Source organism: Patagioenas fasciata, chromosome 9 (assembly GCF_037038585.1).
Source record: "Patagioenas fasciata isolate bPatFas1 chromosome 9, bPatFas1.hap1, whole genome shotgun sequence".
NCBI classification, from domain to species: domain Eukaryota; kingdom Metazoa; phylum Chordata; class Aves; order Columbiformes; family Columbidae; genus Patagioenas; species Patagioenas fasciata.
The window spans coordinates 19,164,797-19,191,940 of NC_092528.1; the positions used below are offsets into that span (position 1 = coordinate 19,164,797).

At 45.5% G+C, this 27,144-nt stretch overlaps 2 protein-coding genes across 5 annotated transcripts in view; both read right to left on the reverse strand.

The window, feature by feature from the left end:
* The window catches only part of PLD1 (phospholipase D1), a 76,766-nt gene extending 55,963 nt beyond the window's left edge, over positions 1–20,803 (reverse strand). For 3 of the 4 annotated variants that reach the window (XM_071812561.1, XM_065844157.2, XM_065844154.2), the window contains exon 1: positions 7,629–7,807. The gene's annotated coding sequence lies outside the window, so the exon portion shown is untranslated. Of the gene's footprint in view, positions 1–7,628; positions 7,808–9,815; positions 10,032–16,291 lie in introns of those variants that run through there. The other variant, XM_065844155.2, reaches the window with a different exon arrangement.
* The window catches only part of TNIK (TRAF2 and NCK interacting kinase), a 418,581-nt gene that overhangs the window by 232,719 nt on the left and 158,718 nt on the right, over positions 1–27,144 (reverse strand). The gene's annotated exons all lie outside the window — the stretch shown is intronic.

Here is a 27,144-nt window from a genome sequence, read left to right on the forward strand (position 1 = left end):
GTTCCATTCTTTAGTCTGTCCCTAAAGCTACAGCACTCAATAGACTCAGCTCCCACTATCACACAGGGACATCCAGCACCACATGCCCACTGTACTACACAGCATCATGCCTGAAAAGCTGGCAATAACACATGCCAGAGGAGATGACAGGCGGGCGCATGCCTGCTCCTGTTCTGCATTTCCAAAAGCAGCTACTTATCCTCAGCCACGGCCAACAGCGAGCACCGACACGTGCAAATATCAGCCCTTGTCCACCCTTTCACACCCAGAAATCTCTTACCAGTTCACAAACAGCTTCATCTATGGATCCAGGATAATATTAAGGCCCCCTCCAAGAGCTGTATTTTCCTTTTCCTGGCCAGCTAAAACAAATATTTGAGAACTTCAAGTTCACAAGAAGAAAAGAGTTGGCTTGAGGAAGTCCCAGAGGTAATTGTAAGAGAAGCTGTGAGCTGAGTTCAGAGTGCAAAGGTGATGTTGTCCCCAAAACTTTATGGAGGACATCAGGCGGCTTTGTGAACCAGCCTCCCCCAAGGACACTCTCCACAAGATCTCCATATGATCCTCCATGGGATCATAACAGCACTCAGGACACAGGCTACTCAACTTACAGAAAAGTTAATATTTCTATACCTTGAAGTGTTTCATTCATTATCAGAATTAAGGATGAGCAAATAATTACAGAAGTTCAGTTCTGATTTCACGAGTGACCCTGGAACTGAGGTTTCAGATCGGTACCTGCTGAACTAAGATCAAACCCCAGCAAATTCAATGGAAAATTGCTCATTATAAATAAGTAACTTGCAGAAACAAAACAGCTCTATGTTTCTCACTTACATATAACTAAACACCTGTAAGTTTATGCAAAATAGCTAATTTAAACACATTAGCAATACTGACAGCTTTCTTAGAACAAAATAGATGCCTCAGATATATCTTTTCTTTTCCTCCTTCCCCCAGAGGGGGAAAAAACAAAAAGCCTTCATCAAGTTGGCACAGCAGCACGCTGATGGCAGGCAGGATGATGCTTGTGTCTGAACTCAAACTGAGCCTCAGCTGCCTCCACATGCCCAGATCTCCAGCACCTTACATGCAACGCGGGCGACTGGACAAGCCAGAAACACCCTACAGCTCTTTCTCCTTTTGTGAAAACTCCCGTACAGTATTTTTCCCACACGTTCCTAGAGGAAACCAGAGCATGAAGGTTATGACTTACAAGCTTAACTCTGCAGACCCCAGTGCAAGATAGGCAGCTGCACACAATGAGCTAAACATTAAATGTTATTTTTCCCTCAACTGCCATGACCTTCTGCAGCAGTGCTGCTCAAAAAGGTGCCTGCAGACAGCTTTCTACATGTATAAAAAAGCTGTTTGGCAGAAAGAAAAGCTAGAGCTTTGGAAAGAAAAAACCTGAGCAGGCTCAGACAGCAGTTCCCATCTCACTGGTTCCTTCTCTCAGTGAACAAAATGGCTCATTTGCCATAATTGCTGCCAAAACTCAGCGGGATCAGGTCTAACCACAGAAATTTCAAAGCCACCATGAGTCATCTACTATTCTTTCTTGGGAAGACTTAACGCTGGGTGGGACCCTTGCAAAAAAAATCCAAAAAAATCAATTTGCAGGAAACCTCTGTCATGGAAAAACATACTTCAGAACATCTCATGGAGACTACACAAATTGACATTTAGAAAAAGAAGAGACAAAAGCATTTATTTCTGAAAAGACTATACAGTGCACTGCCTGCTTTCCAAATTGCTTCAGTCACCCTTCAAGCCGTGACAGAGAGAGGACAGCTGAGCTCCCTGGGAGACCCCAGCACCCATCAACAAAACACCAACAAGGCAGATTTGTGTTCTTCACAAGGAAAAGCCAACTGCATTTTACTTAAATTAAAAGAGAAAATGCAGGCCCCAAATATCCAGTTGTTTTACCTCTTGTGCATCACATTAATAAAAAGCAGCAAGGTTGCCCTTAGCCAGCTGGTAGGGCACAGTCAGGAGGTAATGCCAATGGCCACAACACCCCAGGTTACTGAAAGTGTTGGAAGAGTGCAATTAATTACTCTTGCTGGTTTATTTTCACCTGGGGATCCCTGGAAGCTGCAAGTAGAGTCAGCCCAGCTGATGTTGGCTGCAAGGTGCAGCTGATCCGAGAGCGATGCAGCCAGCAGCGTGTGTTCGTGTTCTGGGTGGGGGAAATAAAGACTGGAGGGAAGAAAAAGAAATGAGGATTTCTGATTAAAAATGTCCTCCCAAGAGTCCAGCTGGTAAAATGGGAGAAGCTTCTGGTAAGTGTCTCTGTGATGCATCAGCACGGGTGGCACGGAGGAGCTCTGGGACACGCCACCCATGGGAGGGACCCTGATGGGAGATGAGCCGAGAAAGAAGTTCCCACATGGGAAGAAAACCAGAAACATCCAGGGGCTGTGAATCACCCGCCTGCACAGGCTTGGAGAGAGGCTGCTCTGTGGGACGTGGTCTGCCCGATACTGCCTGTTGTCTGAGCCCTGGAATGCTCGTCCCAGGAAAGAACCGTCCTCTGTACCTGACCACCTTCCCCAGCCATGGGCAGGGAGAGTCCCCAGAGCTGGGGGGCAGCACTGGACCCATGCTGCGGGAGCCCAGGAAAGCCCCAGGCCCTTTATCAGGAGATTTATCTTATTTCAAAAAAAAAAAAAAAAGTCCTCATGCAAGGGCTGCACCCATGAGGGGTGGGTACTAGAAGAAATAAAAATCTAAGACAGGAATCAGGCCCACTGACAGCTTGACCTGAAAAATGCAATCAAGGAAATGACAATTTAATTCTTCTTCCACCAACAGAAGTGTAAACCAGAACTAACACCATGAATGTCACGAATATTTGCTCCTGTCAGTATAACACAAACAAGACTCCACACCCCGGGAAAAAGCCTTTTTCTGTTGAGTAAACCTACAAATAACGATGAGGTTTTTCATCCTCAGCTTTGCACCTCCCTCTTTCAGAAGTTCTCCACACCCCAGCCCAGCTCACCCAGAGCAGAGGGATGCTCTTTCTTTTCTGCAAAACGCATACCCCATCATTATTTGCGTTGCCTTTTTATGACACTCTTTCTCCCCTAGAGAGTCAGTTCCTTTGGGCAGCGGACCACTTCTTATTTGCTCTGCCAGATGAAAAGGGGATAGAGAAGGAAGACACTAAGTTCTTACACTAAGATAACTAATGCAAACTGGCTACTTTGCTGCTAAATCCTATTAGAGCTGAAGATCAAACTTATATGCTGGAGTTCAATATGGTCAGTGCTGCATCCACAGAGCGCAACAGGGAAGTTTTAAGGGCAAATAGTTGCAGAAACATGATTAATTGAAGAGCAGAGGTGTGCACTCTGCCTGTGGCACAGCTGAGCAGATGTGTGTCAAGGAAATGCTGCCAGGTTCATTCCCATTCAGCCCCACTCTCACACACCTTTTCTTGGCAACAAAGCAAGCACATTAGCCCAATAAGATTGCTATCTCCAGGTGATTATCTCCATATTAAAAACCTGTATCCCTTTTCGGCAATAAACCCTGACCACTTGTTGTGCTGTTACCCAGAACACCACACTTGCTGCTGAGCAGCAGCAGGTCCTGCTGGTACTTATGCCATCCCCCTCCCTGACCCTTTTTTAGCAAGTTTTCCCTCAACATCATCTATTTAGACTCATGTGAGCCAGACAGAGCTGTTTTAAATTACCAGTTTTTATTCTCAGAAGCAAAACTTGCCTCCTTGCCAGGGCACATGTCTTCCTCTCCTTCCCTGACAAGCGGGCAGCACATGCTGGGGGGGAGCCTGGCATCGTCCCAATTCATTTTTGGGGTCCCAATTTCCAGCATGGGAGCAGCAGACACCAGACGGTCTCTCTCCCCCACTTCCTTATGTAAAGGCCTGGGTTGCGGTGGCGTTTATCTGCTTTAAGGATCTAGGAAGCACTAAATGCCACCGCAGCGTGTGGGCACAAGGAGTGAGGGATGCGCGAAGCACTCAGGGCGGTGGCATGTGATGTCGACCCCAGTGATTAGATACCTCCCACTATTACTGCACAGAAACAGAGAAAACTCTAAATCCCGAAGACACAAACATATATACATAAAAATTCATTTTCTGCAAATCCACGTCTCCTTCTCATTTGCTCCCCCAGGCACAGGAGGAACCAGAGTATGAGCATGTGTCCCCAGCCCCGAGGACTGTGACTGCCTCCTGCCACCCTGTGCCAAGCAGGTAGGGAAGGAACGTGGCAAATATTTTGGAAGGAAAACTGGCAAACAGACGGTTTTGTCCCCAGTCCTTCTACCACTCTGCTTTCCAGAGTGTCTGCATACATGGAGCTGGTATGTACATATGGCAGATGTTCATAAATCCACGAAAGTGAATGGTAGGGCAAGGGCACTCAGCTGAATACTTGCTAAAAATGTATTTTTATATACAAAAACAACACCAAAAAAATGATAAAATATATGTGTCTCCATCCTGTAGTTCAGCAGGGCCGAGGTCTGGTCCCACATACTCGGGTGTAAAGAAGCCAGGCTGCCTGCCAGCTACTCACACATCCCACATCTCAGAGTACAGAAAAAGCATGGCAAACAGCACCTGAAAAAGGACTAAAAAAGCCACTTGTTTTTGGCAAAAATAAATGCTGGCCAAGGTTTTTTGAAGGAAAAGAAAAAAAGAACCTAAGCACAACGTACATCAGACACATAACCATGGCTGAATCAACCCTGGTCCCTGTAGGAGTTTTTCCAGGGTACAGGGCATGTGAGAGCAAGTTAAAAAAACACATCACCAATTGTCAGTCAGACAATAGGAGGAAAAGGCACGAAGTGTTCGCTCTCCCTCTCCTCCCTCCTCAGCCTCAGCTAAGACCAGGTGCTTATTGACATTAGACACTCCAGCAAGTTAACACCCACAAAAAACAAAAACAAAAAAATCAAATTACTTCCTCAGCTCTATTATATAGAAATTTTGTACAATGCTCATACCCCCTCAAACTTTATTATTATTATTTTTAAATGACTTGCTACAAAATAGCTGTTCCAATGTGAAATTAAGGAACCACCTGTTCTCAACAAAAGCAAGAGGAGAGCGGTGCTTCCCATAGCAGAGTGATGGCTTGCTGCAGCACTCCATGGATTCAGTTATTTCAGAGACTGAGTTTCTCCTTTGGTGTGTTCAGTAGGTAGAAATAGAGAAAATAAATCTAGAAGCCTGTATGATCATTAATAACCGGTACCTTCTTTATGATTTCATTTCAAAGTAATAAAACTTGTCGCAACACCAGCAGTTAAGTGCATTCTCCTAACATTTCTTTCCCTGAAGATTTGCTGACTTGCTTTAAATCAATTACCAGCGAAGTAAAAACCCAAGTTCAGTTCATAAGTAACCGACAGAGGAGACAACGGTAATTCTTCACACGGTTTATCGAGGAAGAGATTTCTCAAATCAGTGCTGGAGAGCAGACCCACTGTAAAACACGGGATCTTTACTGCAGACACACCTGCGGTCTAAAGAGCACTCCATAAATTACAGGGGATAACGCCAAGTTGACACAAGATTTTACACTTTGCTACTAGTAAGAAAAGCAGTAAAAAGTTCTAGGTGAGGCAAGGGATCTGAGCTTGTTTCATGAAAGAATGATTTCACCAGCAAAGATTACCTAGCTAGTGCTTACAATGTTACTGATATATATAATTAAAACAGTATCTTCATCAGTTTAAAGAAGCTGCAATTCTGATCCCAGCAAACTCTTCCTCAGCTGCAGGAGCTCAGGAGACACCTGCCAAGAACAGCAGTATTCGTGGCAAGTTTCAGCTTCTAAAAATGAGAGCAGCATCGCAGTTCCCAGGAGAAGCCACTTTAGTAAAGTCTTTTCCAGTAAGACCAGAGTCTCAACATTAATTTTCAGTAATCCCGAAAAGGGTAATGCAATGAATCTGCACAAAATTAAATGTGCAAATGGGCATTTTAAGTGAGACTCTTCAATCTTCTTTAAGTGAGAAAGTTTAATTTTAGCAAAAAAGAAACAAACAAACAAATCAGATGTATTGCTCTTGATAAACTTTCGTTTACAGTAGTACCTGGCTGCACAGGTAACCAGACTGATTCCCCACTTTCCTACCACAACAAAAATCCCTGACTGTACAGGTTTGGCGGTATCTCACAGCAAAAGGACAGAAGGAAGGCCCCTTTCATCTGCAGACAAGTTGCACAAGTGGGTTGGTGGCCACTGTCCCACACAGGTGCTCAGCACTCATCTCCTCAGCAGGGATCACTGACCCCAGCATCCTTGGGCAGCACTCAGCATCCCACAGTACCACCCTGATGGAAGGGGCTTTCTGCATATTCACAGAAAATACAGTGCAGAGCAATCCATGCTGAAAAGGAGTCCAGGGCTCAAGGGCTTAAACCTGGAGTTTCCTGACTTCTGGCAAAGCTGGGCAAGATTTGGCCTTGAAACCCAAGCCACAGAGCTAACAATTCTATGAGCATCGTGACAAGAGATGGTCAGAAATCAAGTTCCCAGGTTACCTGCAAGCCTCTGGCATGAGCTCACATTATCAAATGCCAGAGATGGCACAGGAAAGAAAACACACATTCTTGAGCAATTAACAACACTCAAAACAGAGTTCCCACCCTCCAAGCTGCAAACGCAAGGCAGCTCCGAAACACAACGCCGCACGCAAACAGAGCGCATTTGTCCAGCCACCACGGCCACACCAGCCTCGCCGTGACATCCCATCGCTGACGATCTTCACACAAATGAGCAGAACTTCATCCACCCAATTAAACTATCAGTGTCTGTCCCATGAACAGCCACGTAACTCTAAGGACTTCAGAGGCATCATGCAGATTTACTTAAACGAGGAATCTGGAGACCACATAGACCTGTACACATAATACATATTGTCCTGCTGTGTACAGAGCCTGTGTCAGCCCTGGCCACGCAGGCGAAACACTCCCGAAGTCAACAGAGCAGCACCAGCTTGAACCATTGCCCAGGCCAGATCAGAGGCATTTTGAGGCTGAAGATTTCCAAAGAGCATCCTGCCAAGTAAAGAAAAATAGCAACAGGCAGAAAAAGCTCTCATGGCAAGAAATCCAGCCTGCCGCTTAGTAGAGCGGGTTGTGTCAAGCCAGCTGACAGCATTTTGGGAAACCTGCAGGTTTTTCCCATGTCCCAAAACAGTAGGTGCTAAAAGGTACAAGGCAGAGGACACAGCTTTTCACCAGCTTTGGAGAAAACAGCCAAATACAGCTCAGAAACACTGAAGTTCACAGCAAATGTAAAGCTACTATCTCTGAATTCCCCGATTCAGATCCCTCCTGGGTGACTCCAGCCCAGCGCTCATCAGCCTCGCTGGATCCAAACCTGCCCACTGCAAAGCACGAAAAAAACCCAAACAGTAAGTCATCCCAAATATGTCCCACGGGGCTGATCAACACCTCCCTTCGGCAAAGTTTGCTTCCCAGCCTCAGCAAAGAACCCAAGCACGGAATTAACTTCAAAATAAGCGTCCTGTGTCTAAACATTTGCTTTTTTCTCCCCCAAAACTGCCCCAAAGCCACCCCCTCCACGGCAGCCCGGGAACCGACAAACTCCGAATCTTTCTCCACCAACCTCCTGCCCCCGGAGAAGCGGGTTCCTCATGGTGCTGTTAGAACGAGCGAGGAGCTTGACCCGGCGAAGCAGCCGCCCCGCAGCCAGAGGAGCCGCCCAGCAGCCCGGCCCCGCCGCTCCGGTTCCGCCGCTCTGCTTCCAGCATCCAGGCTGGGTCCGCCACGGCAAAAGCGAAACACGACCCAGCCCACAAGGCAAGACCGGCCTATGAGCACTGGCTAATGAAGAGGAAACCACTCCCCGCCAGTTAACGAGAACGTTGGGCTACTGGCAGGAAGGGTGGAGGAAAGGGGCAGGGTGGTTTAATGGGTTCTCTCTCCGCTCCCCCCCTTTTTTTTTTGGTGGGAAGTTCTTATCAGAGGAAAAATAAAATCAATAAATGAGCCGTTAACAGTGAGGAGAAACTCTGCTTTTTTTCTTCTTTTAACTTCACAGCCCTGCAAGTGCAGGGACTCCAAGTGATCTGCTCCACTCTCACGCAAATGCAGCTTTCACAGGGACCGTGGTTTTTCCCCTTTTGTACTATTCTCACAGAAGTCCAATTATTTAAACAGAGAGAAGGCAGTTTTCCTCTACTGCCGCCAAGAAATTACATTTGGCGAGGGAAACAAATGAAAAAGTCACTGCAAATTAACAACGAATTAAGTACACATACAATGCTATTCTTAGCATAAGACAACCTAATAATTATGGTCACATATTGTTTGTATCTGAGCAGTATTGTCTACATTTTTTATGTTGCTTCCTATGCACCCTTTTTAACATGCAAAGAAGCAGGTTTTTTAGCTAGCGAGGGGGAAATTTTTTGTGCTTATAGAAGGGTTGAACTGACAAGTGGAGAAGCAAAAATCCTCCATATGTTAAACAGCTATAACACAGTCTTGCATGCTGGTAAAATGCCTGGGACTCGTATGCAGTACTACAGCTTCCACCACCGCAGCTGCACAGGGGACATTTTGGTGACTTTTTTCCAGGGAATTCAGTGTTCCCGCTGCTGTCTCTACAGCAAGGTTTCAATATGGTTGTTATGATATTTTTCTTCCTTAAAGGCTGTTGGATTTGGGGGTTTTTTGTGTGTGTGTGGTTTTTTTTTTTTAAGTAGTGAGGAGCTGAGCCACAGTCCTCAAATCTACATGAGATAAATAACCCAACTTTGGTCACTACTAATGCAGAAACAGACTCTACCCCTGTTCTGGCAGCATAATATTGAAATTCTCCACCAGAACAGTACCTGCTTTGGCTATGGCACACCTGAAGCACTTTGGCTCAGCTTGTTCACACTGAGTTTACTATGACTTAAAGCTTACTAAAACCAGTGTGAGTGATGTACTTGAGATTTAAAATCTAAGGTGGGTTCCCAGTAGCATTGCAACACAAGCTCAGACACAGCTGCACTCAGCATTGACAGAGAAACAGGAGTCACGGTGGCTCAGCAGTGATGTCTGGATTGAGCAAGTAAAAAGACAGCACGGACACGTCTGACACTCAGTGTCATGAGAGAGCAAAGCAACCGAGAAAATCAGGGTGGAACTCTGCAGCAAAGAATAAGGGTAATGGGAAACAAGAAAAGTTACCCTGCATCACTGGCACCACCTTTTCCACCCAAAGAGCAGGCAAAGCCATGCTTTGAGGACACATCATACACTGCAGGGAGGTTTCATGCTATTGCCAACGTATGAGATTGGAATTGGTGGACATGGAACACCCACCAGCCCAGGATGTTCCGTCTCTGCCATCTTCTCCACGTGTTGGTGCAGAAAGGGGACATTTTAGACACAGAGAACAACTACTCTCTGCAGACAAACCCCTGCCCACCACCCCAGAACTCATTTTAGCACTCATCACCTATAAAATGGGCTGGCTGAATTCTGGCAAATCTTTACAAATCCATACACTTAGCTCAGTTAATGCATATTCAATTTCTCTGCTGCTAGGTTGATTTTGGCAGCTACTGCGAGCAGGGCTAGACCAGCAGCAGCAGAGAGCAGACACGCTTGATGAGCATTTTGGCATCTGCGTAGCACAATTCCCTCTCCCCACCACCACAGCAGAGCAGGTTCTCCACCCACTGTTACAATCTCTTACAGGAGAAGAGCTGTTGTGCCCATGCCCATTACTGATTTGCAAAACTTCCCATAACTTTCCCTCTCCCAGAGGCAATTCATTAAATGGATACTTGGCACATACCTTCAAAAATATCTTGAGCTCTGAAGAAACACAATATTGTCTGTCAGGAGATTCTCTGGTTCTCTGCTCCCACCTGCTTTTTGATCTTCAGGAGCTTCCACACATCCCTTGGAGGACAATTAGTGCTGCCACTAATAAGGTTTCTCACTTAACACAAGGTGCTGGTGCAAAGAGAGTGCTGTGTGGCACACACGCAGGGATCAGTGCTGCTGCAGTCTGTAAAACCAAGGTGCAAATATTAGGAACCTTTTAAAAAATTATTTAGTTGCACTTCAATCATGTTTTTTCCTTTTAAAATTTTTCATTGTTATGCCTAATAAGCTGGCCATCTGCCGAAGGGCTTTTCGAGGACTAAGAGCCTGTGTGCTGTACACCAAACCAAATCCTCCAGCTGAAAGATAACACAGGAAAAGAAAAAGGGATTTTCTTTCTTTCTTTCTTTCTTTTTTTTAAATACGGACCTCATCCCCAATCTTGGTTACCATTTGGCATCACAAACAAGTGTGGCAGCCCTGCAGAAGGCGAAGGGAGGAACAGAGGGACAGTGAGCAGGAGCAAGCATGCAACAGGACAAAGAAGCCATCGGCTTCTCCCAAGCCTTTCAAAGCATTTTACTCCACCCAGAAAAACATTCTCCCCTTTCAGTCTATGGCAAAAAGCAGTTTTGCCCAAGGGCTGCATCACAGGAGGGCCATTAGCGCTTTTGGCAGAGCCATGGCAAGGATTCATCTGATAGATGGAACATAGATGTCAACTAAATAGAGGGTTTTATCTATAGAGTTTTTCTCACCAGGTTGCTTCTCCCTTGTTAAGCGAGCACAGCTATACCAGTGCAAACCCCAGCACTGCGTTATTTGTAGCATTACAAATACTGGGTCATTCTGCAGTCCAGGGCTGCTGAACGCTTCAGCTGACAGGGTTCACAGCAACCAACAGATTCTTGGTTAGGTGAGGTATCAAAGATGGCAAAACCAACCAAACTGTCAGTTGCTTGAGTTGTACACTTTTCTGCCTGTCTTTCCTGTCTGCAGACAACCTGCAGGACCTTTTTCCTCCATGTGTTTCCCCTTTAGCCACACAGGGGCCAGAGGGGAGCCAGGGGAAAAACTGGGGAGTAGTTTTCCCCCCAGTTGGGTCCCATTTGGGAAGGAAGCTGCAGAGCCCCAGGGGAGGGAGGGAGGAACCAGCTGCATCACCTGGCAATGAGACAAGGGCTGTTTTGGCACCACATGATGTCAAGGTCCAGCATGGGACACCACCATGTCTCCTGCACCCTGTCCCCAACCTCTGCTGAAGCCAAACTGCCTGCAGAACAGCAGCCCTGTGAGTGGTGGAAGATCTACCACTCCTCTGCTAGGGTTTCAGATGGCCACTCACTTTCTACATAACACAGTGACTCTGCAGCTCTTCAGGACACCACGGTTGGTCTACCCCATATGCCCACGTGTCACCTCATCAGGAACTGGAAATGTCTTTTATTGTCACCATTTCAGAGCAGCACAATGAGAAAGGGTCTGAACATGCTCCCGTGAGGTGCACAGAGGGATGGGGCAGAACGGTGCTCAGCTCCATCTACCGAGATCACCACAACACCTACAGCAGGCGGATGCAGCCCACGTGTGTGTGCACCAAATACCCAGGAGAACCTCGCATGGTCCATACTAGGGCAGCCACTGGTGATGGAGCAGCCCAGAGACCACCTAACATGGGCCAGCTGGCATTAAGCCACATACATGCACAAAAAAAGCAATTTTTATTGTTTTGTCCCATAGGAGCTGTATTCCAAAAGGGAAGGGGAGGGAGGGTGGTTGCAGAAATCACATTGTCAAGTTTTTTGGTTTTTTTTTTCCTCCCCACATTCAAGGATTGCAATTGTCCTCCTGACTCTGGAGGAAGAAGCAGCAGAGGAAGTTCTGGTGAAAAGACACTTAAACATGAAGGCCTGACTCAGCCACGGTGCCTCTTGGGAGTTGTAGTCATATCTTCCCCCACTCAAACTGTTTTTTCTGGCACAGCTCCACAGCACAGTAATGCTCCCCATGACACAGAAGCAGCTGCAGCCCCATCCCAGCCCTCCCTGCCTACACGTCTGGGGGACAGCAGGACCCCCAACTTTAACTCCTACAGGACAGCCCAGGGGCTGCTCAGGATGCAAATCTTATTTGGTTTGGCCAAAATGTTTCAGTTTTCTTCCACACCCCTCCCCTCTCACAGAATTCCCATGGAAACAAAAACAAAGCTCTTCCTGTTTGGGTTCGGTTGGATTTTTTTCCTCTTCTGTTGGGGAGGGGGTGTGAATGAAATTGGTAAATAAAAAAAAAAAATGTATGGAATGAAACATGAGATACCACTTCCAGCTTGATCTTCCCTGCGACAGCACGTGTCCAATCTGTGTCACCCCTTAAAAAGCCTCAGGGGACAGAAATAGGCCTCAAAGCTAAAATAATACGTTATTTCTTGTATTTTAAACTTGCTTTTGGGCAGGAAAAACTCAAACCCACACCCTCCCACCTGTTTCCTCCATGGCACATCGTTCCGCAGAGAGCTGGATGCTGCGTGCAGCAGCTGCCCCATGCGGTCCCCGCCGGCAGCGGTGGAGGGGCAGAGCTGGGGCTGCAGGGCAATGCACAGCTTTAAGAGAAAGAGACGGGGGGGAAAATAATAAAAAGGAGGGGGTTTTTGCAGCAACTCACAAAACTTAAAGGAATGCCAAGCACGTCAGTATATGAAGCACAGTATCTGGAGGAAGGAGAGGGTGCAAACCGTCTCCATATGGTGTTAAGCTAAGATACACACTGTCGTTCTATTTAAAGCCCCACAGTAGCATGAATGCCAGGTTTGAGTGAGCTCAACAAGTCCACCTGAAAACAACCTACATGGAACTCTCTGCCGCAGGATCCAGGCACCTGACAGCTTTTAATGTGTTACCATTCCCACGCAGCAGGATATGACCCACCTTTACCTGCTGTAGAACCAAAGCTTGGATCTGGAAAGGCATTTAGTTAACCACAGAGACCAGTGTGACCTTCCTGGGGTCCAAAGCAGCTTTGGAATGGGGACACCAGCCTGCAGGGTGCTCGGTTCTGCTGCCCCCTCCCCTGGCACAGCAGACCACCCATCCAGGAACAGGTGATGGGCTGAGCTGGCTGTGCTGAAGATGAAGGGTTTGCTGGCAACATCAGGTGCCCAGGCATGTCCTGTGGGCCAAGCCATCCTGGAAACACCAAACTATCCTCTCTCCCATACAAGCACCCCTAAACTGTTGCCTGCCAGGAGTGGGCAAGAAGAAAGCAAGATGCCACCCAGGGCCAGGGTGTGGGGTATGCCGCAGCTTCCCCTCATTCACCTCAACAGCACTGTCTCTAGTATATTTTAAGATGTAGTTCATTAAAGGGTGAATTACATGTTTTATCATTTGTCCATAACAGATTGTCAAGTTGGTATGTTATTATTTGCAACAAGTAAGGAACTAACTAAAATATTCTTAAAGTATGTAATGAGCACTTGAGTAAGAGTTAAGTAATGAGTGTTTCTTCAGTGAGGAATCTGAGCAAGACACGCTCCACCCATTTTGTTAACAGACAAAGGCTTATATAAGCTGGATGTTACATAAAATCCTAAAATAGGGAGCTGGAGAACTCCCCCACCTTTGGATGGCAGCGCGACTGCAGCCCACATATACCTGAGCTGACCCTGAACTAACTCTGGGCTAACACACAGGTGATGGGCAGGCCTGGAGCTGGCAGGAGAAGCAGCACAGACAGACAGACAGACGTGTCCTGCGTGCACTCACACTCCAGCTTGGGCTACGAGTCTCGATTTGCCTGCACACTCCTCCGGAAACAGCTTTATCATCACTGGGATGATCAAAGAACATATAATATATCTGTTCTTGGGTTCTCCAGGTCAGGCTAAACACCACCTCATCCCAGGGTGCCATCCCGAGGAAATTATAACTCACGCTTGGGAAGTGGTATGCCGAATTGGCACAATTATGGGGAACCTTCTCTGGGAATCTCCCTGGCTCCAGGAATTTACAAGCAAGGGATTTTCCAAAGCAGAAGCGCTGTCTTTGCAATTTTACAGCTTCTAGCAGCTATTTTGTTCAATAAAACATCCAATCAGGTTTTGAGTTCATATGAACTTCTGCAATATAATGCAACAAGAAACACCACAATTAACCGTAACTTATCTGCTGAGAAAAGGAAATCTGTGTCTTGCAAGACAAACTCCTATAGCTAAAAAAGGCTCTTCATCAGGTCTTGTATGCTTGAGAGCCTGTATGTCCTGAGACAAATCATCTGCCTCAGTAAAAAATACTCTCTCTCCTAAACATCTTGCATCCCACCTTAAAATGCTCTATTCCAACACTCAGACCATAGATTCAGCCCATACCAATGGCTACTTCCTAGATACGCGATCAAAAAAGTCTCAGAGAAGAGGATTTACAATTCTCCTCACAACCCAGACACCCAATCCTCCTTGTAATGCAGATATCAGATGCAGTTTCATGAGATCTCAGAGACACTTACCCAGTTGAGGGAAAAGTAGGGGGAGAAAGATCCTCAGATAGAGGATTTTCAGCCGGGCAGAGCAAAATGTATCAAGATTTACTCTCTGGACTACAAGGGTGCTATTCATTACAGTAATCAGTTTGCTCTGCGGTACTTGCAGAAACATGCCAAGGCTGTTATGTGATTCTCCCTGATTTACGTAGTGTTTGTGATTTGCCTAACCTTTGCTCTAAATAAATGGGAGCTGCACAGAGGGAATTTTGATGCAATTCCCCTGCTTCTAGAGCATCCTCCCTGGCTGCATCCCACAGGCTTCCCTGGCGTTTGTTTTACAGGAGATGGACAGAAGGCAGGCAAGAGAAGAAAATGAAGTGAAATGCAAGCTGTCTGGCCCACCAAAAAGAAAAAAGAAAAATAAAAGAAAAATAAAAAAAAGGAAAAATAGCCCAGCTTTGGTTTGTATCAGGTTATTTGTCTTACTTCAGAATTAAATCCAGATGACATAGATAAGACGGTGGTGACCCCTAGTGCCATCTCCAGCTGCAGCTTCCACTGTTATTCTCTGTATTGGTATTTGAGCATAAACAGAGGGAAGCAGCACCTTTCAAATTTTTCATTCACAAAGCCTAACTCTCTCTCCCCTTTTAGAAACAAGATCTAATTTCCTCTCCCTATTCAAACTCTGTCACTGCAAGGCATTCACTGCAGCATCCCTTTGTCACTGTTGTCTGCAAACAAAATTAAACGAATTTACTTGTGTAAGAACTTACTGTATTCCGTTGACTCCATCATAGTACATTTATGTTTATTATGCTTATACGAAAGAAAGAACAACCTATTTTGCTAACTCCAATCTTGTCAATAGCTAAGAACAGCCATTCAAACTCCTGAGAAGGGAACTTTGTCTTGTAGAAAGTGTATTTTGCAGCACCAGGCCACTGAAAGGAGCAAGTCTTTTCTGTGACAACCATGGGTCGGCACCATTATTTGTTTGTTTTGTGCCTTTGTTTGTTTTCCTAGCCATGTTAAAACTCTCTGTTCCAGTGATTCAACCTGCACCAGATGTAACCCACTCACTGAGCTGTGGGATGCTCATCAGGGCTTTTCATGGTGGTGTTGTGGGAGAACACCACCTCTTTCAGAAAAACTTTAAGAAACCTCCTTGCAGCTTACTTTGGGATGCAAGATTTCCCTTCTGGAAATAGATCATCTTAGCATAAGCCTGAAAGATCTTTAGCTTCCCGATAACAGAGGGCTTTGGGCATCTCCCCTGGTGCTCGGATTCCCTGCCCTGCTGGGTGGGCGTCAGTGCCCCCCCCCCACCCCGATGCACTGCAAAAAGGTTGTGCTTTTCACAGCATGACAGAATGGCTGGGGTTGGAATGGACCTCTAGAGATCATCCAGTCCTACCCACCTGCTAACACAGGTTCACCAGAGCAGGTTGCACAGGAACTCGTCCAGGCAGTTTTTAATGTCTCCAGAGGAGGAGACTCCACAACCTCTCCCTTTCATCATCTGTCATCTCAGGGTTTCACATATTTAATAGGATCTTGTCACCATCTCTTCAGTCAAAGAAACACCTGCTAACAGACCCCACAGGGATGTCACCATCCTCAAGAGAGGAAAAAATGCCTCCTGCAACTTAATCTAATGCCTCTTCTGCTCTGTATTCCTTCCCTGCCCGTTTCAGGCAACATTAGCACTGGTTGCCATCACCCCTCCTGCTGCATCATGCCAGCCACACTGAGGGTCCCCCACAGAGCCCAAGTCCCCAGAGCTGCCACTGATTTTCACCCTCGCTGTTAGAGCCCTGAGAACAGTTTAGCACTTCTCAAACCAAAAGCTCAGCATCACGGAGCCCTTCCCGGGGCTGCGTTTAAAGCCCCGAGCTCTGCATGGGGCTCAGCATGTCTCTCCCACCCCACACGCAGCCCAAGCTCGCTCCGTCGGTAAATACTCACAGTGCCACCGCAGTCCACAGTGACATGGCCACGCTGGCACCTCCTTCCCCTTGCCCAACAGCCCCGTTCTTCACCAGAAACAACTTCCAGGTCTTGGTCAGCCCTTCCTCCCCAAGATCTTCTCTCTCTCACACAGATCGCGTGGTCATTCGTCCCCAGACTTCCTTCCCCTAAAGCCTCCAGGCTTCCTGCTGCCCTCTCCACCCCTTCAGTTGGGGGAGCACCACCACCCTGCTCCTCAAATGAGCCCCATTTGTACCCGTCACAGCCAGCTGGGGATGGACCAGCAGAGCTGTGGCTGGTTGATGGCTCCACAACAAATGTTTTATTCATTGCAGGGCTGGAACTAAAGCCACTGCATTTTTTCCAGCTTCAGTGCAAGTTCTTGATCTGTTCTGGACAAAACATTGTTCTGCTTACATGTCTACTCTCTGAATAATTTTTTCCCTGGTTTATCTTCAGGTGCTTATGTTTAAATTAAAAGCAACTGTTTCTGAGTTGAAGTCCCTCCTAGTATTTTATTTTTAAACTAAGCTTCAAGGAGGGGGAATAGGAAGTGTGGTAGTCATTGCGTAATTTTAAATTGGTTTTATCTGCTGTAAATCACTTTCTTCTAGTGTAGAGTGTTGAGATACCCTGCACTACTCAGCGAGCCCCCAAATCTGCATTGCTCTCGTGTCTCTGGATCCAGCACTGCTCCAACCTTCCCACGTTATTTTCTTTTTTCCCCTCTGTTTTAATTAAGTACATCCAAAAATCTCATCCTCTGAGCCACTGTTTCTTCTTCCTTTTTTGTCCTTCTTTCACAATGTTCCTTGCTGTTTCTCCTGAGTTTCTTTTCCTTGTTAGCTTTAGTAAACATGACTTTCTCTTTATTGCTTTTCTGACTGCATATGATCCTATATAGAGAGGGCATTGCAAAATCTCTATTGCACGCGTATTTTACTTCCTATGGGCACATTTTTAAAAATAGTGTATTTTTGTCCATATTCTCATTTTTTATTTGGTGCTTGCTCTGTGTTATGCTCTGCATCTAAATCAACTCTGTCAGGCTTACATGTGCCTATAGCTACTGGCAATACTACTTCTGAATACTTTTGTTTAAACTCTGGCTTCATTCACTCACACTACTAAAATGCTCAAAATTAGCTTATCACTTTAATTTTTGATTATCACACGAATCAGCTTTTTTTGCACACTTTTGCGATGTGGTACTTTCCTGATTCCTCAGATCATTTTTTATACTATTGAAGAGTTACTCTTGTGAAGTGAAAATGCTTTCTTGGATGTCACCTGAATATCAGAATCTGAACCAGGCAAAGCTGGATTTGACACAAATCCAGCCAGTGAAACAGTCCATCAGCAGATGAAGTGGAATCATCATCATTAAAAATACTTTTCTTAAAGACTGCAAGTTTTTATTTCCTTCTAAAGGCTACATTTGTTGAAGGAAACTGTAAATCCTGTGACTTGCCTGATGCTGCAGATCAGACCAGATGATCAAAATAGTTTATTCTGTCATTCATACTTAAAAACGTACAAATATCTGGGCAAGCTGCAACTGCATTTGGTAGAGAGATGGTCAGACAAGATAAAGGAGTTCCTGCTTCTGATCTTAAATGCTTTGAATTCGCCTACAGTTCTGCTGAGACACCTACTTCTCCCACAGCAACCAGTAATGCAGCTGCTTTTACTTGTTTGTTTTTTTACCTGAGTTCCGCTATCTTTCAAAACTTTCCTGTTCAAAACTTTGTTAGAAAACTGGCCTGCTACCTCTTATACCACTTCACCTCCATCTTTCTGGCAATGGAGAGCCAGTGTTTTACCGGGATTATTGCAGCATTAGTGTCTCCCCGGCTTTGAACTGATGTAAATTAGGGAGGTGACTCACTCAGGGGAGTTTGTTCAGTGCTTGAGAAGACCGTGCCAAGCTGCAGACAGCTCTCAGACTTCGTTCCTCAGCGTGCTCAATAGACAAATCCCTGTGCTGGGGCCATGAAGTTTAACAGCCAGGATGGTTCTGTCCCCTCCTGCCACTGTCCCATCTCCCGGGAATGCTGCACACAGCATCTCACTGGTAGCCCATGGTGGCCGGGGAAAGGAGGATTTTTATGTCACGGCCTGTTGGATGGGTCATAACAGGAAAAAAATGGGGTTGAACGAATGCTGGAAGTTTCAAGATACCATGAGCTGGAAAGCCCCACAGGCTCTGCAGGGGATGCAGAAGAAGCAGCCAGCACAGCCAAATGCCGTGGTCCGAGGTGATCAGCGAGTCCCTCAGAGAAGGAGCAGACACCCCATGGCAAAGGCAGCAAAGGCTGGAGCAGATGGCACCACCCAAGAGAAAGCACACACAAAAAGCTTTATTTTTCCTTCAGTTATACTGAAGCTTATCAGGAAGCTTAAAACTAGTCTCAAAAAAAGTTATTTTACTCTTTGACAAGCACACATGCAAAACAGCATTAAGGAATGCTGTGCACTGCCTTTCCAGAGTTTAGACCAAGCTCAAAGCTGCCATTATCCCAGTTCCCCAGTACTCTGCTCCCAGTTTGCTCAAGCTCTCCACTAAAACCAGTAGCACAGTTCTCTACTCCTCTTTTATTTTTTTTTTTTTCCACAGACTCCCAGTCATTTTGCACAGTCCAAGTAAAATATGTAAAACCAAGTCTTGCAATAGGACAAAAACTGAAACAGGAAGAGAAAGTGAAAAAAAAATAAATTAAAGAAACACAAACCTTTGCATACAAAAGCCCAGCAGAGTCCATGCAATCGTTTCTGTTTATACTCACCAACACATGAGCTGCACAGACCTCAGAAGAGCACTGCTGGGGGTAAATTCTCACCTTCCTTTTATTCTGTCCATAAATTTGGGAAGATCAGAGAATTACGGTTCACAGCATGCTCAGCAGAAAAAGATACCCGAGGGTACAATACAGGATGAGTTGCCTTCACATGGAAGTCCTTTTCAAGGAAATAACTGGACACCAGTGTTTATCGGAGGTTGGGGATCAGCATGCTGAGCAGCGCAGTATTTACCTACGTGTGCCGCAACGCCCGTGTGCCTGGCTAATCCCTCAGCTCTTCTTTCAACAGAGAAAAACATTAAAGGAAAAGCGTTAGAAATTTTTGCATGTTAGCCAGTTTTTGCACTCTCAGCTGGCAACTGTTGTCCCATTACAGATTTTTGAAAGTTATTAACAAGTCTATAAAGAACACCAATAAACAGAGCAACTGGTGGCATGCAACCTTAGAGGGGTCAGTTATTATTAAACCTTTAAATGAAAGTGGTTGTGAAATGCCATATTACTGTTTTACCCTCTGTCATACTTAGTGGAGGAACATAAACCTAAACCAGAACCAGTTCTTCACCAATTTAATTTTAAATATCACCTACAGCAGCCTGTAATGCGCATCCAGAGATGGGCTGCTTGGTTTTTCCTTTATTTTTCAACTTTCTGCCAGTCCCTGATGGATACCTGCATACCCGATTATCTCAGATCAGCTGGAGGAAGGTCATTGCTGGGAGTTTTCTGGCTCTCCCGCACATAGCTGAACGTCACAAGTGTGAAGTGTTTGGTCAGCATCTGCTCCACAGCCACAGCGCCATTTCCAGCTGAGGACACCGAGGTTTCTGTGCTCATACAAGAAGTGCTGGCATTTATTTGGGGTCACAACCTCATTACTGGCATCTCCGCAGACAAATGCGGATACAAACGACCAGCATTTACCTGGAATTCACAGTTTCGGAAGACACCTGTTTCCCAGTCTTTGGATTCTTCTCGTAACCAAACACCTCCAGGCTGGTTTATGGTTGAAGGTTGCAGCTGGGTGTGATTCAGAGCTGCACGTCTGTATTTCTTGTTGACTTAAGTAACTGTGAGCAAACTGCCCATCCCAGATCCAAACACCCTTATCTCCTGCCAGCGCCATTCCTTTTGCATTTAAAGCAAAACTACACTTTGGAGTCAGGAATGGAGTTAAGCTGACAAGGGAGAGGACAATTTCACATCACTTTTTTCTGTTGTTAGCGGAATTCCCCAAATTAAACCTCATGCCAACAGGTGCCATGCTAAGTCAGCCCCGGCAAATTCTCACTTCAGCCACCTGGCACTTACCTGGGTCTAATTTCACTGCAAAGTCCCCAAAACGACATGACCTGGCATAAATCTGCGGGACACAGCCAGCAGTGTGAAATCCCAGCACCTCACCGTTGACACAGCTATTCCCGGAGCCCTTCTGGAGCGTGTAGAGAGGACCGCAGCATCTCTGCTCTGGGAGGCAGCTGGCCCACAAGATGGGTGAAGTTAAGAGATAAGCGGGTGCAGACAGGCCAGCAGCAGCGTGGGATCGCCCATCACCGCTCCGGCTCCGAGCCGCTTCCTCTTTCCGACGTCACTTCAGTGTCACACTGGAAGATCAAAAAGCAAGCAGTTCAAGACTTTTTTTTTTTTTCTTTAATAATGAGTTGGATTTTTATTGTTTTAAAGCTAGGAATAAGTGGTGTTTTTTTTTTTATCTCAGAGCAGTGGGGGAAAAATTTATAGTATTCCTGCATCTAATCATATTCAATGGAAAGGAAAAATCCCCTGCAGTTTTCAGAAAACCAGGCAAAACTACGACTCTGGCTAACCAGTCTCTTAATCTTTTTTAACAGATTTGTGCTGTGAGGGTATTTATACTACTTTAGAAGTGGATGAACAGAGGGAGAGAAGCGAGGGGCTATGTGGTGACAGCAGAGAAAAAGGTGTTTCAGGATTGCTAGTTCTGTCTCAAAACACCTGGCCCCCAAATACAGTGTGCTTGTCTGGTACAAAACCACTCGGCTATTTTGAATTTTCTAAAAGTAACCTGACAGGTAGCTCTGCTTTTTTCTGCTACTTCTGGTGCCTATCTGGTCCTGGGGGAGCTATGTGTGTACAGCATCCCAGTCCCACGACAGACACAGCTGGCCCTAAGAGGCTTTCTAAGAACCAGCTGGGGACGGAGTGTGCTCATGATTGCTGAGCAAGATGGTTGTGGCATATTTAAGTGTCCAAATATTGATTTTCTTGTGAACAGCTGGCAATTTCATGGCCCCTCCAGGCTGGGGTCCCACCATTCACCTGCATTTCCTTGGGTGCATCTCACCCTGCCATCATGTGCCACAGTGCACAGCTACTTATAGCCAGCTGCATTGCAAATGACCTTCACTGAAATTACAGCCATTTGGCGAAGAGGTAGTGAAGGTTCATGCGGTTTTAGTGGCTGAGCTTGAGCAACTAAGACTTGCTTCACCGAAATTGGAGCTCAATGAGGCTTCCCTGCCAGCAGCAATTAGAAATGAGCATTATCTGATTGATTTCTGCAGAAATTGCACTTTGTTATTTTTCTTCTTTGAGGGACAGAGAAATGTCATAAGTGGAGAGGGTACAATTCCTTTGACAGATTTACTCTTGACAAGCAGGGTTATTTCTTATAAACTCTTCGAAAAGTGCTCAATTCAGGGCTTTTGGAAGGTTGTCTCATCTTCACTCTGGAATACTTTTCCATCTTCTATTCCTGACACAGCGGCTTTTGCCAGGCTGAACCCACAGAGTGAACACTCCAGAAGCTTCATATAGCAATGAAAAGAAATGCTGAGATTCCCTGGCAGAGATCTGAGCTGAAACCCGCTGAAAAGAGAGGATGGGAAAAAGATGGACAAGTGTTAAGTTTATTGTTTTTAGGTTAGCATTTATGCTAGTGCTGTTAGTACTTGTCTGAAGGTCAGTATTTCAGTCAACTTTAGCTATCAGGGAGCAGCTAAGTCCTCCTGCTTTCTTAAGTAGGAAAAGCGTGCTATTGAAACACCAGCCTGACTTTTCACATTTGCACCCCACGTCCCACCACATTTTTAAAGCACTGAATATGCACTGCAAATTCCAGCCTCGGAGCTTTTAAGATGCTGGTGATGATGTTACTCCACTATCTGGTTTTCGAGAGGCTCCTCATGACTCCAGATGCAGTCATGAGCATTCAGCATTTTGAAAAGCTGACTTTTCAAAGGATGTCATAAAAGAAACACCTTTGACTTCTGATTGCAAAACCCAGAGATGGTTTCAGGAGATTACTGCCCCTGCACAAATAGGTTTGTTTAGGGTGGTACCGCTTGTAATGACTTTACTGAGACAGAACTCGACACAGCGATAGTCTGGACAAGGACTGGCTTTAATCAGGAGCACTAAGGCTTGTTAAGTGGCCAAGTATGGTACTGAGTCACATCACATGAAACGGTATGGAGGCTGCTCAGGGCCATGGAGTTAAGTCCTTCCTCTGAAAATCTTACCTAGGATTGTTTCTCTGGGAGGGAGAAGCTAGTGGGGCACTTGGCATCAACACATGCTGTTCAGTGGGTACCACGAAAGCATCTGAGCAGAGACTAAAGAATAGGATTTTGTGGACTCCTAAGAGCAGACGTGCTGAAATATTACCTCAGTGGAGACACATAGCTGGAGAGGGCACTTCTGCCATTGTCACACAGCCCCCAAGACACTGAATTTAACACCAGGCAGGTCTTAAACGCCTTTTTGTTGGGGTTTTGTAGTTCTATATAAGCAGAAGCAGTGCCTTCAGACAGTGCCCTTAGGATGCTCTCCCCATGACTCTGCAAAGGGAGGCTATGCTGAGATGGATGCAGAACGGTGGGACCTGCCTCTTCCCATACCCAGCCTGCCCCTCGTCCCCTTCCTTGGTCATCGCTGGGTAGGGAAGAGGAAGCCTTTTGAAAGATGCGACAGGGCCAGTGAGCCTCCATTCCTGGTTTGGGAGAAGATGTCTTCTGGGAATTGTAGTTCCCAGGAAACATGAGTTTATAGGCTTCCTTGAAAACTGAGACAGGAAAGCTGGCAGCCTGTGACCATTTCCATCACTCCACTGCAAGGGAAAATGTGTGGAAATTAAGGGAGGGAAATTTTTATGGGCAAATCTGCTTGGAAATTAGCAGATTGCAGTAGGAAAACTTGAGTGCACTTAGAAGAATTAGACACCAAGGAAGAAACTCCTTTTGTCTTGATGGGAATTGGAAAGGGGTGTTATTTCTTGGACTCTGCAGTCAAAGGCTAACTAGCCTTGGCGTTCACTAGGAAAGATAAAGAATGCTTAAGGAGAGAGAATTGGCTGGCCAAGGACCCAACTTAAGGGGAATGAAAATGTCCTGGGAGAGTTGAAGAAAGTAGCTTTGCGAAAAGGAGGTGGAGAATATGGACCCCAACCTCCACCCGCCTGACAGAGAAGAGTTCCTCTGCCTGCTGCTTTTGCTACGGATGATGCTTTAGGGTAACACATGCTGCAGAGCTGTTACACAGAAAATGCAGATACTACTGAAAAGAGAACCTGCTGGTATGAACTACGAATTACTGACAAAAAGCACGCAGCAGTTGTTTGTGGTTTACATAAGTTACCACAGTGTTTGTACGCTGGCAGAGGCAGAGGAAGTGTTTCTAAGGACAACCGTGAAGAACTGAACACAGCACAGTGGTCAGGCTGGTAAATCAAAGACCAGACACTATGTTTGCTCAAAGCTTCAAATACTGGTTTTGGGAAGAGTAGTTTGTATTCTTCTTCTGGAAAAGACTAATATGTCCTTGTTTGTAAGAAAAAAATGCTATCCTGTGGCTATACAAAATTCAGTACAATATGTTCTCTGCAAAGTCTGAATGCATTACCTAAAAATCACTGGATGAATAACCACCTTTCCTTACTCTACTCAAACCCAATTGTGCAGCCACCAGCCCTGCAAACCCTTTGGTCCATGCCTGGTCTTGGCCATAGAGGTCCTACCAGGACCAGGTTCTTGCTGGAAGTCCATATTTACGTGCAAGCAGCTCAGCTGTGAAGCTCTTGGTTTCGTTACTGACCTTGATTGGCGTGTGGCTGCTGCAGTGTGTCCCCTGCAGCCTCTCTGTATGCACAGAACTGTTAGAAAAACTGCAGTTACTTACCCTGCTCTCCTGGTTTGGGGTAGAGCATCGAAGTGAGCATTGCACTTACAAGCTGAACACTAAATAACAGGAAATAATAACCAGTGGAGACATTTATGAGCTGAGTGGGGCCCTAGGACAATAAAGAGGGGTTGATGGGAGGTAATTCGTTACCATCTGCACATATTGGCAGTAAAGCTGACACCAGCAGTCAGAATCACAGCCTTACGAAGACCTCTTAGGCATTATTTTCCACTTTTACAAATTTAATTAGCTCTTTTTCCCTCAAGCAGTGCAATACAAAAATATTTTTCCAGGTAACGTAGCCATTTTCTAGTTAAAGAAGTGGAGAGAAAGTTAAAGCAAAAGAGCATGCCTAAATTAAAACTGTTATTCTCATTTTCCACATGGACATTTTGGCAATTGCCTCTTCTCTAAAAGGAACAATATTCTTATTTAGCACCACAATTCACCATCCCACCATGTATTTTTCTTGGGGTCTCGAATTTCCCAGCACTGTGAAGTCTGCCCTCAGTTCATGGTGAATAAAGTGATTTGGACTGATAAGTCATTCAGTGGTAGCACTAATGCCTTCCCCATTCAGTGGTGTAAAATTTCGTGTGCAAAACGCATCTTGGGCTCAGTAGACCTTACTAAATGCTTACCAGGATTTGGGAAAACCAGCATTTGTAGAGAAGGCACCTCCTGCACTGAGCTGCTGGTGGAAAGAGGCAGATGAAGAATCACCCTCAAATCCATGAGCTTGAACCAGCTCCTCTCCAAAATGCCCTTCTCTGCCATGTCCAAAAGGTGCTGACCAAGAGTCCTTATCCAGATGCTGGAGATGCTCAAAAGAGATGCTCCTCAGATGAGTTGGTAGCTCTGCACATCTCTGCTGCAAGGGCTCCTAAGGTATAAGAAGAGAGATGTGGACATTAAACCTGAACTCCTGAGCACACATCTTACCTCCTCGTCCTACAAGTTGGGCTGAAGCTTGTCTTTCACAGCAACACCTCATCTGGGTTTAAGGACTACAAGTGACAACGGTTCCACCATCCTTGCTCAGAAACTGCTCTCCCTAATTACCCTTTTACCTAGGCTATTTCAGCTTTCAGAGCTGTATATTTCCATTTCAGCCTTTCCTGTGCGATCTTGTTACAACTTTCCCTGCAAAACAGCAATGCACTTCTGCCATCAGATATCTCTTTCATACGTAGGGACCTGGAAACCCTGCTCATACCTGCTGTCCCCTCACCAGGCTGCATTTGTGAATGAATTGTTCCTCTCTCACATGTTGCATATGATTCAAGGTTGTTTAAACTGCAATTGTGGATGCATTCTGTTGGATCACTGGATGCTGGTCAAGGACCACCAAGCAGGGGGACACCCACCAACATCTCACCCCAAGGGTGCTGCATCACCTCCATCCCAGGAATAAAATAATCCCCAAGACAATAGAAGAACCCCCAAAAGGCTCCGTCTCTTTCTTCGATAAAAAGGCAGCCAGAGCATTGCCCTCTCCCACCAGCCCCAGCGCTCAGCCTATGAGATAATATAGACTGGCCTTTTCTCTGCAGCTGTATTGTTTTAGTACTTGGAAAACAGCAGTGGGCTGAGTAATGAGTCATCTGTCACTAGATGGGGTTAAAGTAATTTCCGTTTTCTGTTGCCATAGGGAAATCAACGTCCTAAGATTTGTCCTTTCTCCCACTCAAACACGTGGGAGCAGACAGCCTGAAACCCAGCAGGGCTAAACATTTATTTTTTTTTCCCCTTATAAACAAACTTCCCTCCGTGGCCTTGCAGCTGTCAGTCTGTTCCCGGAATCATCCAGTTAACAATGTCATTCCCCTTGGATTGCAAAAAATCCAGCAGCAGAGTTTAAGTAAATATTTGACATTCATATAGGAGTTGCTTCATGTCATCACTTACAAAAGTCTCTGTTGCTTGTAAAGTTGTATGTGTACATTCAAGGGGGTTGTAAACATATTAAGCAAATAAAACTGAAACTTAAAAAAAAAAATCAGTAAATTAAAGTAGCAGCTCACCTGGTTTTCAGAACATAGTGTAGAGCAAAAACAGGAAAGAGGAAATTGCAGTAAATACCATTTAAAAACCTTGCTAATGTATAGCTTATATGAGTAGCAGCATAGCAACATCTAGTGTTGATCAGGGATATAGCTAAAAGTTATCGTCATATTTCATTAACAGCAGTTGGATGAAATCTGCAGGCAGGGAACCGGCTTTACCCAGATCTCCACATCATGACCCAGTCACAACCTCAGCTCCTTCCCCCATGTGTTTCGCAACATGTCATTTTTTCATGCTGCATGTCACTGCCTTCATTAGCTTTGCAGAAGTGCAGTCATCTGGTAACACTCTCAGCCTATCTAGATCGCTATGAAAATTACTGTGGTTACATTTAAGAGCCAGCTCAATAGATCTACAGGTTTAAATGCAACTCAGTGCAAGTGGCCAAAACTTTTAGCATCTGAACTGAAATTAAAAAAGCAATTCCTGCATGACAGCTGATCACACTACCAACCATATCATAAAACCCAGGACCAATTAAACATTGCTCTCTCAAACAGGTGGAACACTCAAAATTACTCCTTTCCCTAAAAATGAGCATCAAGCATAAGTTTGCAATGTTAAGTGGTATGTCAGAGAAGGTTGTGGTTTTGCTCTCCCGCATCACCCCATGGATGCAGGGATTACTGTGTTATGCACAGTTTAAGACCATCTATAGAAAAACTGGTTGAAGTGCATTCTGAATCTATCACCGTATGCCATGTAGACACTTCATTTAAAAGGCACCTGATGCTCAAAGTTAAGTTCCTCACTACTTAGCTCCTTTGTAGGCATACATTATGGATTAATGCTAGTTTAGTTTTGATTAGTTAAGATTAACTAAAC